General features: G+C 41.3%; 1 long non-coding RNA gene and 1 pseudogene across 1 annotated transcript; both read left to right on the top strand.

Moving 5' to 3' along the window:
- Positions 1-353: 353 nt before the first annotated feature.
- On the top strand, positions 354-13624 carry LOC106733019 (uncharacterized). The gene is made up of 4 exons (XR_001369270.4): positions 354-481; positions 3323-3441; positions 12387-12495; positions 13271-13624. It is a non-coding gene; the product is annotated as an uncharacterized LOC106733019 (long non-coding RNA).
- LOC149525415 (uncharacterized) lies at positions 8995-12341 on the top strand (annotated as a pseudogene).
- Positions 13625-18700: the final 5076 nt, after the last annotated feature.

Here is an 18700-nt window from a genome sequence, read left to right on the forward strand (position 1 = left end):
GCCTACTCTTTACCCACCATGCCCCAGTAAGTATTAGAAATGCCTGAATGGGCTGACTGCATCCAGGAAGGGCCCCCAATCTTACAAGACCAAGTATTGCAGCTCACAACAGAGAACGAAGCTCTGCACAAACGAAAATGCAGCACTGTGAGCTCAACAGACATAGCACATTGCAGATAACCAGATAGTACAAGAGCAGGTGGCCCGCTCACAGGACGAGAACGCTGCTCTATGGGCATAAACTGCAGTCACATACACAGACCTAGGACCACCAGTCCCCTTCCCAGAATGTTTTATTGGTGCTGCCAAAAATTCAGGGGGTTCTTAATCAATGCCTCTTGCTGTTTCAGCTCCGCCCCATCCCACTGACCAAGCAAACATAGGACTTATTAATTTCCTCCCGGAGGATGCACTGGACTTATCCTTGCCCCTGCTTGAGCAACTAAGCATGATGCTTTTTGACTGGGATATCTTTTTCCAGGTATGTTAGCTACCTCTGGGGTTTGTTGTTGGGGAAGTAGCTGGGGATTTTTTTTTTTTTTTTTTTTTTTTTGCTCAACCAAAGTTCCTGGGGCCCCCGTTGAAACTTTTGTGTGCGTGTTGTTGTTTTTTTGCTCAGTCAAAATTGCTGTGGGGCCTCATTGAAATTGTTCGAATTGGGTCCCACACTTCCTAAAGGCGGCCCTACATGTTGGTATAGTTAATCCACCTTCCTGCTATATTGACAGGAGAAGCTCTTCTGTCAACATGGCACTGTCTACCTGGGAGCTAGGTCAGTATAACCACATCACTCAGGACATGAACTTTTCATTTCTCTGGGGATGTAGTTTTACTGACATAGGTCTGCAGTGCACATGTGGCTTCAGTCTAGATTTTGTGCATTTTCTTCTTCCATTTACTTATGTGGTGAGAAATCAGTGCTTCCATGGACTTCCAGGGAGGAGAAATCCACATACACTGTTGCTACGTCTACACTGGCATGAATTTCCGAAAATGCTTTTAACAGAAAAGTTTTCCGTTAAAAGCATTTTTGGAAAAGCGCGTCTAGATTGGCAGGATGCTTTTCCGCAAAATCACTTTTTGTGGAAAAGCATCCATGACCAATCTAGATGCAGTTTTCTGCAAAAAAGCCCCGATTGCCTTTTTCGCGATCGGGGCTTTTTTGCGGAAAACAGAACTATGCTGTCTACACTGGCCCTTTTGCGCAAAAGTCTTTCGGAAAAAGACTTTTGCCCGAACGGGAGCAGCATAGTTTTTCCGGAAAAGCACTGATGATTTTACATGAGATCATCAGTGCTTTTCCGGAAATTCAAGCAGCCAGTGTAGACAGCTGGCAAGTTTTTCCACAAAAGCAGATGATTTTGCGGAAAAACTTGCCAGTCTAGACACAGCCTCTGAGAGGAGTGAACACTGAAATGTGTCTGTGCTGCACAGATCTAGGAATGTATGTTGTGTCCTCAGCCCTTGTGCTTCAGAGTAAACATTTTCAAAACGAAACAGAAAATGTTTGGATACTTTTACTCTTTCATGTGGCCAGCAAAGCTAACAAAGCTAAAAATGATGTGACTGGCCCCCAGCCCTCAGGACTGAAGGGATTGCCTGAAAGCTGGATCACATTTCTTGAAGGCTGATTGATCTAAGACAAAGTCTTCTACTAGCCCACTTCAGCTGATGACTTATTACTTGTACACGTGTAAAGTAATTCCTCTGAACTACACTGCGGAACTGTTTAAATCCATTTTCTTCAGATCAGATTAGTTCACCATTGCAAAGTCTTTCATTCGCTTTATAGATTTCACATGAGAGCTAATCCTGGCTTCCTACTGAGCAGTGGATTGGCAGTCCAAGAGAAGTTCATGTACGACTATAATTTGAATAAAAATTCTATGTCTATATCAGAGTTCAGGAAAAGTTGAGTTAATGAAAATATTTTAAGCATCTAGATAAACAAAGATAATATGAAGTAAGGAAGGTTTTAGGACTTGACCTTACAAAGAGCTGAGAATACAGAGTCCTCAGAATATAATAATTCAGATATTTTTGTTATCATTTTGGGGGCAGTTAACATGATAGTTATGAGTGCAAAAACAGGCTTTATTAGAACTCATTTTCACTGTCAGACCTTTCCTTAAATGTCTTTGTTTAGGTTGACATTTTCCAAGCATGGTCTCGGTCCAAGTGAAGTCTTTCAGAATTTTGTTAATATATATATTTTACTTGAGAAATGCAAAAGAACCAGCAACTTAAGGAACAGCCCAGCACTTTTGAACTCTTAATCTTTTAATAAGCATGAACCCTCCAAGCAACCCCCCCCCCCCCAACATTATTTTTAAAAGATGTATGAGTGGCAGGGAGAAGTTTTCTTTCAGTCTCTTTAGAGTTGATAGATGGTAGAAAGATTGTCCATCCCAGGGTGTGTAGTCAGAACAGCAAACTGGTCAGAATTCCTTTGTTCTGCCATTGATGACCCCACTGGCTATCTAGATAACCTTAGGCAAATCAGCTAATCTGCCCATGCCTCAGTTTACCCATTTGTAAAATAACAAAAACTACTAACCATGATTATTTTTCAGTCAAAATACTATTTAAGGGTATGTCTACACTACCCCGCTAGTTCGAACTAGCGGGGTAATGTATGCATACCGCACTTGCTAATGAAGCCCGGGATTTGAATTTCCCGGGCTTCATTAGCATAAGCGGGGAGCCGCCATTTTTAAATCCCCGCTGCTTCGAACCCCGTGTAGCGCGGCTACACGGGGCTCGAACTAGGTAGTTCGGACTAGGGTCCTATTCCGAACTACCGTTACTCCTCGTGAAACGAGGTGTACCGGTAGTTCGGAATAGGCACCCTAGTCCGAACTACCTAGTTCGAGCCCTGTGTAGCCGCGCTACACGGGGTTCGAAGCAGCGGGGATTTAAAACTGGCGGCTCCCCGCTTATGCTAATGAAGCCCGGGAAATTCAAATCCCGGGCTTCATTAGCAAGTGCGGTATGCATACATTACCCTGCTAGTTCGAACTAGCGGGGTAGTGTAGACATACCCAAATATATTACATTTCTAATAGATCAGTGAACTGCAGATTACATGGCTAGACAACCTGTTTCATAGTAGCTGCATGAACAATGGTTACATGTTTTATATTCATATTAACTCAGAGGGCAATTGGCATTCAGTCTGCAGTGCATATAATTACTTTGAAAGTACACAGTTACTGTGATGTCATATACAATTTTATATGCTTCACCGCATCATGTAATAATAACATCTATTCAACCATCTTTTGTTGAAAAAGCCAAGGTTTTGTTACTTTATATCTTTCAGTTCTGCTCAGTGTAATCACATTATTGCTGAAAATGTCACCCTGGCCAATTGCTAAAGGCATTTTTGAAGCAGGAGAGAAATCGCTTTAAAAAGACCAACACTGGAAGAACTGGACTGTGGTAGGTGAGCAGAAATAACTTAGCAAGAGTAAATTGTGTGAATAATCATTTCTGTGTTGGGACACAGGCGAGAGAGGTGCTTTCTCAAACAACCAAGATCCACACCATTTAGGTTTTTTGTGTGATATAATAAAAACTGTATGTATTATACTGCGCCTTTTTTTCTTGCACACTCCCACCCATTTGCCATGCTATACCAGTTGTGGGCTATACCAGTTGTGATCTCATGTAAGATTGTCAGTGTTCTTGCGGAAATGCTATGCTGCTCCCGTTTGGGCAAAAGCCCTCTTGCGCAAATGCTTTTGCGCAAGAGGGCCAGTGTAGACAACGTAGTATTGTTTTGCGCAAAAAAGCCCCAAAAGTTGCTGCTTTATCTTTAAGTGATATCTTTTAGTTCAAGAAAGATCTCAGCTTCAATGACACTGTTCATTTACATGCTAGTAGTTAAGTACTTGTCCTTCATATATGTACTTATTTATGTTCTGCTCCCAGTGTGATTGTGAAATCCTCCAATTTTTGTCATAAGATAAGACTCTTTGCATTTCCCATTGCAGTAATGATCTGCTCACTGACAGGACTTACTTGGAGGTGATGGTGGTTATTAAAAATAAATAGCACAGCATGAGCTGTAGCTGATCCATTAACTGTGTAATTGTGCTATCAGGTAGTAGAAAGGCATTGTGTCATTTATGGCTGACCTAGTATCTGGATTCTGATCATTGGCAGTAGTCAGAGGGCATTCTGATCCTCATTTGAAAAAAAAAAAATCACATTTTTTGCTGCTATTAGGGGAAACTACATTCCAGAGTCAGGTTCTGCTAGAAGCACTTCACCATAAAATACCTCACAGTCATCAGAGATCTATTCAACCATTAATTCACATAGAGATTAGCTATTTCATTTTTCTTCTTGTAACTGGACACTAATTGTATGAAACTGACTTACACAGTGTATTTATTTGTCTAACAGAAGCAAAGCAATAAATTTGATCCTCCCACACTTGGCATGGTAGCTGAAGCAGACTGACCAAACACTGAGTGGCCAGATGATGCGAACACCTTTTCACCTCTATGTGATTCCTCCAGGCTAGGAGTAAGATGCTTTATCAGGATAATGTGAAGAAGCTTGCACTGCTGTTTCCTCTGCTGTATGGTTGTCTGGATAAATAAAGAACTCTACATTCCTGGCTTGCTACTTTAGCTCTAAAGTAATGAGCAAAACTGAGGTGGAAGGAAGAATTAGTGATACATAAGACGGGAGAGGGGGCATTATAAAGATAACGTGCAACGACATCACCCATTGATTTATACACAGAATAATTACCCAGGGACACTGCCTGGTGTGCTGAGGAATGCAAATGTTTCCTCTGAGCACCTAACTCAGGGGTCTCAAACTCCCAGCTGGGGATCATCCCCAGCTGCAGCGATTGCACAATCTGCTGTCCATTACTGGGTCCCAAGCCCTACCTCTTCTTGGGATCATCTTGCCCTTTCATCCCCATAGGACCCTGTCCCTTGAGGAGGGGCCCTGCCTAGTGAGGGTAGCAGTTGTGCACTCCTACCTGCTGCCAGGCGTGACTGGTGCTGTAGATCATGCTACTGATTGGCTGGGTGTTTCAGGCTACCATTGTCTATTCATGTTTTTCTCTGTTCCAATAAAATTAATATAAGAACAGCCATACTGGGTCAGACCAATGGTCTGTCTAGCCAAGTATCCTGTCTTCTGACAGTGACCAATGCCAGGTGCCCCAGATGGAATGAACAGAACAGGGCAATTATCAAGTTATCTGTCCCCGTTCATCTAGCTGCAGCTTTTAACATAGAGGTTTTAACATAGAGCATGGGGTTTAACCCAGAGCATGGGGCTGCATCCCTGACTAACTTGGCTAATAGTCATTGATGCACCTATCCGCCCCTGAACTCATCTAATTCTTATTTGATCCCATTTGGCCTTCACAATATCCCCCAGCAATGAGTTCCACAGGTTGACTGTGTTTTATGTACTTGCTTTTGTTTGTTTTAAACCTGCTGCCAATTCATTTAATAGAGTGACCACTAGCTCTTGTGTTATGTGAAGGAGTAAAAAGCACTTTTCTAATTCACTTTCTGTGACATTTGTAATTTTATAGACATCCATCATATCCCTTCTTAGTCATTCCTTTTCTAAGGCTTTTTATATCTCCTTGTATGGAAGCTGCTTCATTCCCTTAATCATTTTTATTCCTCTTCCCTGTATATTTTCCCATTCTAATGTATTCATTTTTAGCTTTTGTGATCAGAACGCCATCTAATATTCAGGCGAGGGTGTACTATGGATTTATATAGCAGCATCTTGATTTTTTTGTCTTATTATCTATCCCTTTGTAATGCTTCCTAATATTCTGTTAACTTTTTTTGACTGGCACTGCACATTGAATGGATGTTTTCAGAGAAAAAATTAAAAAAATAATGAATAGTCCTTCAGCATCTTAGAGACTAACAAAAAATGTAGATGATATTATGAGCTTTCGTGGGCACAACCCACTTCTTCAGAGAGCTGGCCACAATGACTCAAAGATCTTTCTTGAATAGTAACAGCTTGGTCAGACTCCCCCTCCCCCATCATGCTGTATGTATAGCTAAGATTATGGTTTCCTACTACTGTTCACTTATCAGTACTGATCTTCATCTGCCATTTTGTTGCCAAAACATCCAGTTTAGTTATATACTTTTGCAACTCTTTGCAGTCACCTTTGGACTTAAATATCTTGAGTAATTTTGTATTGTCTGTAGACTTTGCCACTTTTATGAATGTTTTAAACGGCACACGTCCCAGTACCCGTCCTTGGAGGACCCTTGCTATTTATCTCTCTTCATTTATTCCTATCATTTGTTTCCAATCTTTTAATCAGTTATCAATCCATGAGAGGATCTTCCCTCTTATCCCATGACTGCTTACATTGCTTAAGAGCCATTGGTTTGGGTCCTTGTCAAAGTCTTTCTGAAAGTCAAAATATACTAGATCAGCTGAATCACTCTTGGCCACATGCTTGTTGACAACCTCAAGAATTCTAATAGATCTCTTTACAAAAGCTTTGTTGACTCTTCCCAAATACATTGTGGCCATCTCTGTATCTGATCATTGGATTCTTTGCTGTAGGTTCAACCAGTTTGCCCGGTAATGAAGTGAGGCCTGCAATTGCTAGGATCACTTCTGGTGACTTATTACTGTTTAATTTACCAGTGTGTTCCCAAATCTTCTCTACTGACAGCTCAATCTGGGATAGTTCCTGATATGTGATCTTAAAAAAAAAAAGGCTGAAGTGTGGGACTCTCCCTTAAATCCTCTACAGTGAAGATGGATGGAAAGAATTAATTTAATTTCTTTGCATCAGCTTTATTGTTCTTGAATGCTCCTTAAGCATCTCAGGTATTTAGTGACCCTACTCATTGTTGGCAGGCTTCCTGCTTATGATGTCCTCAACATTCTTTTTGCTCTTAGTTTTTGTGCTCTTTGTTAGTTGCTTTTCAATTTCTTTCTTTTCTTTTTTTTTTTTTTGGTCTGCCTAATTATACTTTTACACTTGGTTTACCAGAGTTTATGCTCCATTCTCTTTTCCTCATTAGGATTTGAACTGCAATTTTTAAAGGATGCTCTCTTATGAACAGGTGCCTGGGATATACCACACTGATAATGCCACACTCAGGGCAGACTGCAAGAAATAGAGCATACCACCAATCCCCAAAGCTGGTGGTTTCCTCTATAATTGATTCACAAAACCAGTATTAAAAAGCTTTAGCAGCATCACATTGACTAAGCACAAGCCAGAAACATTCCAGCCCTTGTTTCCCAATCAGGCACCCAGGTCTAATATAGTGAGAGGATATTGAAAAACTATTTTGCGAGGTTCTTGCCAGGTTCTTGCCAGTCCCAAACGATCAGACACATATCCCCAACTCAATATGCATCTCAGATCTTACCCAAATATCATGCTGTGAGCCAATCCTTAGTAAATTAACTTAAGATTTATCAATAAAAAAAAGAAGAGCATTCTAAAGAGTTAATAGATTGTACATATACAAATGATTGCAAGATCCTTTTATAAGATTTGTAGCAGGGATAAAATAGTCTGCCAGCTTGTGAAGCCAAAAATAGCTAAGGATTAAGTATTATTTGACTAGCTCAACAAAAAAAAAGATACAATTTGTTAATTACTTTAATAAATAATCATAGGAAGGAGAGGAAAAGTGTAGAAAAGTTTCAAAACCTTTAGCTCATCCAAGTAGGAACTGGAAACAGTTAAAACCACCCAGAACCCTACAGTGGAAATAGGCCACTTGGACCTTTGAAGTACGTCTGTACTTAGAGAGCTTTTGTCTCTGTAGCGTCTAAATGCTTTTCACAAATTTTTGGATTATTCAGGAATCTGTAGCAGAGAGTGCTTTGTAATCATTGCAAAAGAAAAAGAAAGCTTGAGGTTATTCACAAATGAAAAAAAAAGTTGCTTGTTCATATTAAACAACTACCAGCACAACAGCACTATTGTTGGATAGCGGAGCTGAAGGGCCAAGGACTAAATATTCTGTTCTGGAAGTTAAGATTGAGGAGTGGAGAGTCTTAGAAATTTCAGATGGGGTAAGAGGGAGGAAGTTGGAGGATGGGGGAGGTCCAAAAAAGGGACTGACACACATTAGGACACTTTTATCTGCATATATGGTGCCTATTTTGCTGATAAAGAAAGAATTTCTATCATCGCAGTTATCAATCTATAGCACTAAATTTACTTATAAGGGGAGGGGGAACATCCTCTTTCCTGTATAAAGCTATAGCCCTGATGCAAAAGTAATGGCATTGCCTTTTATTACTGCATTACTAGTGGCACTGATGATGAAAATGCCACCTACTTGACAAAGTGAATGGGGAATCAAGCAAACTCCAGCTTGGAGCAGTTATGATTCAGAAGAATAACTAGAAGACTTTTCATGATCGTATCTGAGTCTCCCCGTACATTCCATGATTTCTGTGCCAAATAACACATCATCCAAAGATCGTACTCTTACAGTGAAATGTGTCCCAATGCAGAGAGCCTGCATAACCTCAGCCATGTGGAATGCAATGCCATCCACAGCCTCAGAAACAACCTGACATAATCAAAGAGGCTGATAAAGGAGGTGCTGTTGTCATCATGAATAGATCTGACTATCAAAAGGAGGCTGCCAGACAACTCTCTAGTACCACATTCTACAGGCCACTTTCCACAGATCCCACTGAGGAATGCACTAAGAAACTGCACCATCTGCTCAAGACACCCCCTACACAAGCACAGGAACAGATCAATGCACCCTTAGAACCCCGACCGGGGTTATTCTATCTACTACCCAAGATCCACAAACCTGGAAATCCTGGACACCCATCATCTCGGGCACTGGCACTCTCACTGCAGGACTGTCTAGATATTTGGACTCTCTACTCAGACCCTACGCCAGCAGCACTCCCAACTATCTCCGAGACACCACTGATTTCCTGAGAAAACTACAATGCATTGATCTTCAGGAAAACACCATCCTAGCCACCATGGATGTAGAGGCTCTCTATACCAACATCCCACACATAGATGGAATACAAGCTGTCAGGAATAGTATCCCTGATGATGCCACAGCACAACTGGTGGCTGAGCTCTGTGACTTTATCCTCACACACAACTGTTTCAGATTTGGTGACAATAGATACCTCCAAACCAGTGGCACTGTTATGGGCACCCGCATGGCCCCACAATATGCCAACACTTTTATGGCTGACCCGGAACAGCGCTTCCTCAGCTCTCGTCCACTAGTGCCCCTTCTCTACTTATGCTACATTGATGACATGTTCATCATCTGGACCCATGGGAAGGAGGCTCTAGAAGAATTCCACCGCCATTTCAATAATTTCCACCTCACCATTAACCTCAGCCTGGACCAGTTTACACAAGAGATCCACTTCCTGGACACTATGGTGCAAATAAGTGATGGTAACATAAACACCACCTTAGACCGAAAACCTACTGACCGCTATGCCTACCTTTATGCCTCCAGCTTCCATCCCGGACACACCACATGATCCATTATCTATAGCCAAGCATTAAGGTACAACCGCATTTGCTCCAACCCCTCAGACAGAGAGAAACACCAAGCATTCTTGAAACTACAATACCTGCCCGAGGAAGTGAGGAAACAGATTAACAGAGACAGACGTTTACCCAGAAGCCTGCTACTACAAGACAAGCCCAACAAAGAAACCAACAGAACACCATTGGCCATCACCTACAGTCCTCAGCTAAAACCTCTCCAACGCATCATCAGTGATCTACAACCCATCTTGGACAATGATCCCTCACTTTCACAGGCCTTGGGAGGCAGGCCAGTCATCACCCACAGACAACCCGCCAACCTGAAGCAAATTCTCACCAGCAACTATACATCACACCACACCACAGTAACTCTTACTTAGGATCCAATCCCTGCAACAAACCTCAGTGCCAAATCTGCCCACATATCTATACCAGCAACACCATCACAGGACCTAACCAGATCAGGCACACCATCACGAGTTCACTCACCTGTACATCTACCAATGTAATATACGCCATCATGTGCCAGCAATGCCCCTCTGCTATATATATCGGCCAAACTGGACAGTCCCTACGCAAAAGAATAAATGGACACAAATTAGATATTAGGAATGGCAATATACAAAAACCTGTAGGAGAACACTTCAATCTCCCTGGACACACAGTAGCAGATCTAAAGATAGCCATCCTGCAGCAAAAAACCTTCAAGAACAGACTTCAAAGAGAAACTGCTGAGCTACAGTTCATCTGCAAATTTGACACCATCAGTTTAGGATTAAACAAAGACTGTGAATGGCTAGCCGACTACAAAAGCAGTTTTTCTTGACTCTTGGTGTTCACACCTCCACATCAGCTGCTAGACATGGGCCTCATCCTCTCTGGCTGAATTGACCTCATTATCTCTAGCCTTACTCTTGATTGGAACTCTTTTCTTATGCCTGTATATTTATACCTGCCTCTGGAATTTCCACTACATGCATCCGATGGAGTGGGTCTTTGCCCACGAAAGCTTATGCTCCAATAAATCTGTTAGTCTATAAGGTGCCACAGGTCTCCTTGTCACTTTTGCACAAATCTTTGTCATCTATTGCGGTCCAAAGGCAGAGCAACTGCACAGGGGACTTCTGCACACTGTGGAGAGTAGAACTGGGAGGACCAACTGGATTCAACTGGCCTAACAACCCATGGTGGTAGCACACAGGGATTATAGCTACTATTCCAACCTCATGCCAGGAGTAGTGGCTGTGAGGCAGAAGCTTGCTCTTCACCCTGACCCCAGAATAAGGACGGAGTGCCATGCCTAGACCTCATGTCAGCCCCTGCAGCATGATTTCATCACCTTATTATGAGAAACGTGATGATGTATCATGTGTTTTAGCTTTGAGCATTTTGCACTGTTGGATTCCCTTGCTTTAGTTAGAGACTTCATAGGCCAATCTCAGAGGCAACGTATGTATAATTTTCACATTGGTTAATTGACAAGGCTATATAAATAAATCTGTATAAAGACAGATGGTGGGAGCACATGTTTCCACTGACAATACTTTACTCTCCAGTGCTGCCTTTTCCTCAAAATCTGTTAGAAGGCATGATTTTGTATTTCCTAAAAACCAGAGAGTGCTTAGGTCAGCAGTCATGCACTTTTGCATGAGGTTTGTGTGGCAAAAGAGCTGAAGGAACATGTGCCTTTGCTAATAAGAAATCAGGGAGAAAAAGCTTTCAGCAGACACATTTCTGTTCCAAGTTACATCATGCATTTTTGGGGGAAACTTTTAAATCAAGATCAGTAGCTTCCACCATGCAGTTGTGTATATTTTATTCATTATGTGCTTGGAAATTATTGAAAGGAAGAAATTCTAGCTTGTTAGTATATTATCTTTTCTGGCAAGTAAACTGTCCCAGTTCATACAAAATTTGAGCTATATAGATTACATATCTCAGTCTCCTGTTAATTTGGTATCCACATATTGATTTGAGTTATTTTATACTCTGATATAATATAGTAGGTTCTCAAACTAAAAGAATTGGGGATGTTGTTTTTTTAAATAGCTTTAGGAATACATCCAGAAAACATATTTTGGGGATTTTTTTTAATGTTCAGCCTTCACAAGCTGTTTTGTAATTAAGAACTAGTAAAGTGTGATGTTAATTAAGTAGTGTATTACTTAATATTTATATCACAGTAATACTTTGAGGCTGCACCCTGGTAGGACCCCACTGTGTTAGGCATTGTACAGACATATACAAAATGACACTCTGCCATAGAGACTCAGCTGTGTAAACTCTGGTTCTAATAATATATGGAGCGTTCTGAAATGTCACTATCATTGTCAGATTGAATTGCACTGTATGGGCTGAGCCTCTACTCTTCCTTTTTCCGTTTTGGTGCCATGGATAATAAACACCATCTTACTTGACACTTGCTTATTATTATCACCCTGATTCTTTGCTGATGTTAATACAATGTTCATATTATGGGCAAATCTTCTGAGTTAGCTCAAGCTGTCATGGCAACCTGGGATTAAGCCAGGTGGTTTGTGGCTCATCTCACAGAGCTGGCAACACTAATGAGAGAGGAAAATGTTGGGGCTAGGGAGCAGAGAGAGATGTCATGCACCTCTCTCAAAGGCAGATAGTATCTCCTCTGATTTTAGGGCAAAGCATGCATCATTTCAGAGGAATCTTTTGATGAAATAATCTCTGAAATTAATGGACCCTGTTCCTATAGCTGTCTGGGAGACAATACTTTTTGCCTAATGCTCACTCTCTCAGGGACCTGGGAGAACTTTATAATGACCTTGTGGCCTTCTAGCAGTGGAATGGGCTTCTAAATATCCACTTTATTTCATTCTCACAGGTCACCATGATCCACAGCTGAAACAGATGGAAAAATATCCCCTGCTAACAGTTTGAGATTTTCAGAAAAGCACATAAGAGATGAACCAAGGCAGAGGATTGGGCCACTGGTATTTGTTTTCAGTTTCTTCTGTTTTATGCTTTGGACACTGTACTCTTGACTTAAATGTTATGCTAAAGTTGACTGTGCTATAAAGAACGTATGAAGTCTTTCACTATAACTGTGTAAAGGGTGAAGAAATAGCCAAATGGTACCAGACCAATCAAAAACTTAAGTTAGTGGAGACACCAATGCCTCTCAGTTTCCAGGTGGAGTTTAAAGTTCTGACTTTGATCTATAAAGAATGACATGGTTTGGATTCTTCCCATGCAATAGCATCTCTTTTGCTATCACTTGATGCACTTGAATAATCAACTCCTTGATTTAAAAGGGAGGAGCCCAGTGGCTAAGCAAGTTTTGTGAGAGATCTCTGAAGCCAGAGCTCAATCTCTTCTTGATTCAAAAGAGCCTAAATTTATTTCTCTTCAGAGCAGCGTTCTGGGTTCATCTGTTGTCTTACTAGTTTGGTGAGATGCAGGAGTTGTTTTCTGAGCCTGGGATGATTAGGGATGAGGTGAATCTGTGAGTCTGCTAGGGAGGCATAGCTTTTGAGGGCTTGTCACACTGGGTGGCACTATCTTTAAAATAACTTTAAAAATCCAGAAGTATTTCAGGGGAGATTCTTATTGGACTGAATGGGAAACAACCGAACATGTTATATGTACAGACTAGAGTGGGGTGAATAGTTATAAAAAAATAGCCTAGTATATGATCAGAAGAATAAATACACTGGTAAGAAGTACTTACCTCCATCAATATTTTAAAAGTTTTGTTTATTTCCTAAGGGAAGCAGACCAAGATTCATGTTCAGCTGCAGAAACTGGTTTGGTGCTCATCTCCAGTGATTGTCATTTTTCCCTACGATCTCATGAAGGCTTGATACAACTCATTAGAAGCTCATCAGTGCTACTCGTATGGGGCCTGTGGCCAGCCTAATAATAACAATCTTCCCCATGTGAAGGACTAAGCAAACTGCTTTCTCCATTGTTCCCCCTCCTGGCTGCCAAAACTGGAGTTTCTTCTATGGATTTCAACAGGGGGTTTGTATTGTGTTTTTTTTAATTAAAAAAATGTGTTGGTTTTTTTTTGCAGCGCTGACCTATTAAGCAGAAAAATAAATACCATGGACCAGCCCTCCACCCTTGCCTTGTCCCTTATGCACTGCTCCAGAAAGCTTAAACTGTTAGCTGGGGATTTTCCTAACATGGGGAAATATCTTAGTAACGTGTAGCTGGCTTTATGCCACTTGTTCCTGGGTCATGCCATCCCCAGCACAGAGGACTTTCAGGAATAGGACAAGAGAACATCATACTCTAAGGCTACGTCTACACTGGCCCCTTCTCCGGAAGAGGCATGCTAATTTCGAACTTTGGAATAGGGAAATCCATGTTTATTTAAATCCCGCGGGGGATATTTAAATCCCCCGCGGATTTCCCTATTCCAAAGTTCGAAATTAGCATGCCTCTTCCGGAGAAGGGGCCAGTGTAGACGTAGCCTAATGGTCTGGGGCTGCCAGCACATGTTGTAATAGCCCAGAGGGCAAAATGGGCCCTGGCTAATCCCAGGACAAAAATCTGGTAGAAAGCTACCTATATCCTTCTCAGGTATACCAGTGTTCTAATATATATACTCACTCCTCTCTGTGTGTGTGTGTGTGTGTGTGTGTGTGTGTGTGTGTGTATATATATACACGCACACTAAGAATTAAGTTACATAGCTATAGATTACAACACATGTTTGCAATTATGAAAATATATAATGACTTTAGATGAGAACAATAACAGGGCTCCCTCTGTTCATTAATGTTCCCATCCTGTTGTTGTTGGGGGAAAAAAAAAACCTTCTCAAAGTAGATCATCATAAGAATGGAATGTATCCAATGAACATCTAACTGGGAGGAATTCTCCCAGTGCTGCCAGAATCACTTTTATGGCAGCTGTGATCAAGATTTCTGTTGTGTGTATTTATTTATTGGTTCTGCAGTATTGAATTTAAATACCAAGCAATGGGAACAATGTTAATCTTTGGGGGAAAATATTAGATTACATTCTAAGTGAAAATGTAAATGGGGAGGGAAGAATAATATTAATAAGAGTTCCCAGAACTCTTCAGCACAAATCAGTTTGACAGTCCAGACCTGCACACTGACAGATGTCCACATACATTGCTTTATTGTATTTTCATTGAAGTAAAATCAGCAGCCATATGTGACATATATTTCCTGATGCAAGAATCAACATATGGCTAAACCATGCACAACTTGGGCTATTTCTTATAAAAAAGAATGCCCTGCATAAATAGTACTCTGTAGCTCTACTGTGTGAGGAAGGATGGTCTTGTGATTAAAGCACGGGATCCAGAGTCAGGAGATCTAGGTTTAATGCCCAGTGGTGTCAGATTTCCTGTGTGACCAGAGAGGCAAGACACATCAATGCTTTGTGTCTTCATTTTCCCATGTGTAAAATACAGATGTGGTCTGCAGGATGACAGACTGTAGAGAAATCCTTAGAATGAGAGGAGCCTGCAAATTCTGTCTGGGGGGCATTCATGGGAGGGTAGCAGTAGATTATGAGGACCTGCTAGTTAAAGCTGCATTTGTGTGCAGGTTCAGGAGCTGCAGTAGTCTTGAGAACAGCTCTACAACTGGAGGGAAGGGAAGATCCCATTCCTCTCTTTCCCCGAGGACTGTGCCTAAAGGATGGGGATTTACCTTTTAAAATTCAGTCTATGCAGTGTTGCAATATTATGACTTCGTCACTTGCATGTTGAACAGAGATAAGTCTAAGAAAACAAGTAGGCTATGTCTACACTCGCGGCTTCTTGCGGCAGTACGGCCATTCTTGCGCAAGAATCTGTAGCGCGTCCGCACTGCCCGCCCGCTCTTGCGCAAGGAAATTTACAGTACGGCGTGGTGAGAAAGGGCTCCTTGCACAAGAGTTACGCTCTTTTTTATCAGGTGTAAGCCCTCTTGCACAGGAGCTCTTGTGCAAGAGGGCAGTGTGGATGCTCGGCAGGGATTTCTTGCGCAAGAAAGCCCTATGGCTAAAATGGCCATCAGAGCTTTCTTGCTCAAGAGAGTGTCCACACTACCATGGGAACTCTTGTGCAAAAGCACAGCGCACACATGGCAGTGTGGATGTTTTCTTGCGCAAGACTTCTTGCACAAGACCCCTTGCGTAAGATGTTCTTGCGCAAGAAGCTGCCAGTATAGACATAGCCGTACTGTCCCCTTAAAAGCAGACTGATCTGGAATCAGGGCTTTACTCCCTCCACCCAGGAGCACTGATTGCTCATCTAAACCAAAAGCTGACAACCTTCAGAGTGGAGATGCTGCTTTAGAAATAAGATGTGATGGTTGGAGTGGGTGACAAATATTGTGTGCATTAAAGCTTAATAATAAATTGTATTATAATCACACCTCCAAAACAACTCTTCCATTTTAGAAGTAGAATACATACACCAGAACCCAATCTTCCTGCTACTCTAGACTGACTATGGTAAAGATAAAAATTCAAGGGGAAGTTGAAATGTTTTCCTAGAGGAAATGGGGAGGGGACGGATAGGAAACAGAATGCTACGGAGTAGAATCATTGTTTGATGGATCAAGACTAGTCTGCTTTCTCCAGACTCTGACCTTATCAAGCCCTATGATAGCAAAACGCTGGCATAACCTGTACCATTGTATCTGATATGAAATTGAGTCTTTCAATCCTCCAGGGTCTCAGACTCTAAAAGCCAATTAATCCCAGGGTGATGGGATACCAGAGACTTTGTCCTTGGTGTGGTGTTTGCTAAAGGGAAAGAGAGGACAAGCTAGATGACTTATTTAAAGGGAAAAAAAGGCAAGTCATTTCCATATGTTCTAACCTATTCTGGACAGGTGTCTGGGAGAAAATAGTTATCTCCATTGGAGCATGCACTTCACACAGCAGCTTCAGTGCCACCCATCCACAGGCTGTCGTGAATAGGAGCATAAGGAGAGCTGGTTGAGCTGAAGCAGGAAGAGGGAATAACAGGTTACACCAGATAGCTATGTCAGAAGTTCAGATTTATTTTGTTCAGGTGACAGACCCACATTTTAAAATCTGTTTCAATCCTGTCTGGCCTTGTAGAAGAACTGCTGTGATGGGACGGCAACTTTGAACAACTCCAACCTGAAACAAGTTGTGCTAAGTAGCAGCACTGCCCCTCTGTGGTCTCATATAGTGCCGATCCCATTGCTGGCAGTAACTGCCTTGGCGCTGCCTAGAATAATTTATCAATAGTATGTCTGAGCTGGACTGTGACATTACTCTCTGCATGCATATGAATGTGAGCAGTTTTTCCAGGGGATTTCCTGATAATCACCTGTCTCTGCAAACATTGGAGGATAATGCGGAGCAATTCACTTTGAAGACCTGACTCAGGCACCCAGAGAGCTCTCATGGGCCAGGCAGAGGGGTCATCTCCAAGAGGGATTCAATTCCCCTGAAGGTGGACAGGATCAAAGGCCTCAGAAGGATTGAAAGACACAGACTTGAGGAGGGCTGATGGTTAAGGAGGAGACTGTTTAGGAACGGAGTGACCCTAGAGATAGGAGTCTGGGGTAAGATAGGCATAAGTAAGCCCATAAGATAAATGCTATATCCAGTTTGTTTTACAATCCCTTTCCTCTTACTGTTATGCTGATTCTACTATTAAGATTAAACACTTTGTTTTAATAAGACTGTGTGGGAACACAGTGTTCACCACTGATCACAACTACCACATGTACTAAGTCTAATAGACTCTGGTGGGTATGCATGGGTGGTACACAGGGTATGGTCACCTCCTGGCCCAGAACTGGTCTAGGGTCACCTACTTGTGGAATTCTGCCTAAAAAGGTGATGTCACAATGCCCAAGACCAGGTGGGGGAGCACTCATCCTGCTGCTTAGTAATGTTAGAGTTGCATGCTTTGCATTGTGTTATAATGGATAGGGTGCCAGACGTGACCTTGCACAGAAATGTAAGGAATATTTCAAAACTTTTCTAAGCCTTTCTAAAAGTTTGTTAGTAGATAAGGAATTTAACATGTAAGGTGCTCAGAGCAACAGCTGTTTTGTCTATGGAAGGAGGAATGCTATCATGTCAGTTCAGTCAGTGTGGACAGCAGTTATTTACTCTAATGTTGTAAATCCTTGATGAGAGGAAGAGTTCAAAAATACCTGAGGCTGAATTCCACATGATTCTAATCTGAAATGCATCTGACGTGCAGAAATATTGTGCACTACTTAAGGAAAACATCATAAATGTATCCCATTGTTATAAAATGGTATTCTGTACAATGGACATCACTAGATACGTCAAGATAAAGCTGAATATATATTTTTCATTGTAAAGAGGCTACCATTATGATGATAAAGTAAACATTTTTTTTTTTTGCTTTTTAGGGTTGCAGTAGCATTTAACTTCACAATAATCCATAGTTCAAATATTTCAATGACTAACCAAGATGAAAACATTTAACAGGGAAAAGGTAGGACAGCCATGTAGTAAACAGCAAGAACAATGCCAAATATGATCCCTTTGAGAAAAGGCCTTATATACATTACTACACCATGTATTTTATATAAACGCACCAAACAAAACAAGCAGTAAAGCAGTATTTGCAGAGTACACTGGGTGCATTTAAGTAATTAGGAACAATCTAATTAGATAGAACACATGATGGAGCATATGCTGTGGTAGGATTTCATGTGATCTGTGAGGATAAAGGAACAAGAAGTCTTAAAGGAATGTGACCACGATGCTGACTAGAAAGTATTTAGTTTGCTGAAAGCGACGTGGAAAACTATTTAATGAACAGAAACACAGGACCTGCAGTCAATAATAGCTGAATGTACTTGTAATCAGTCTCCTTTATAGTTGCTATTCAGTTGCATAATGAACATTTTTACCAAACTCACTGTTGAAAGGAGATAGAGCATGAAAGTTGTTTCTATGATTGTGTGTTTGAATATTGTAAACTAAGTACAATAAAATCTCATCCACGATTGTGTAGTCTGGGAGAAGCATGAACAAAACTCAAATCAAAAATACTTTTGATAGATGTGTTGACACTTAACTTCATTATCTTTTTTCCACCTTTGTTCCTCTTCCCAACATTTTGTATGGGGAAAAACTTACACCCAGTAGTTTTATTTTATGAAAGATGATATTGACAATTGCAAAAGTGTCTTTGTCCTGCATGGTGCA

This window comes from Pelodiscus sinensis, chromosome 2, assembly GCF_052426305.1.
Source record: "Pelodiscus sinensis isolate ZL-2025 chromosome 2, ASM5242630v1, whole genome shotgun sequence".
Lineage (NCBI taxonomy): Eukaryota > Metazoa > Chordata > Testudines > Trionychidae > Pelodiscus > Pelodiscus sinensis.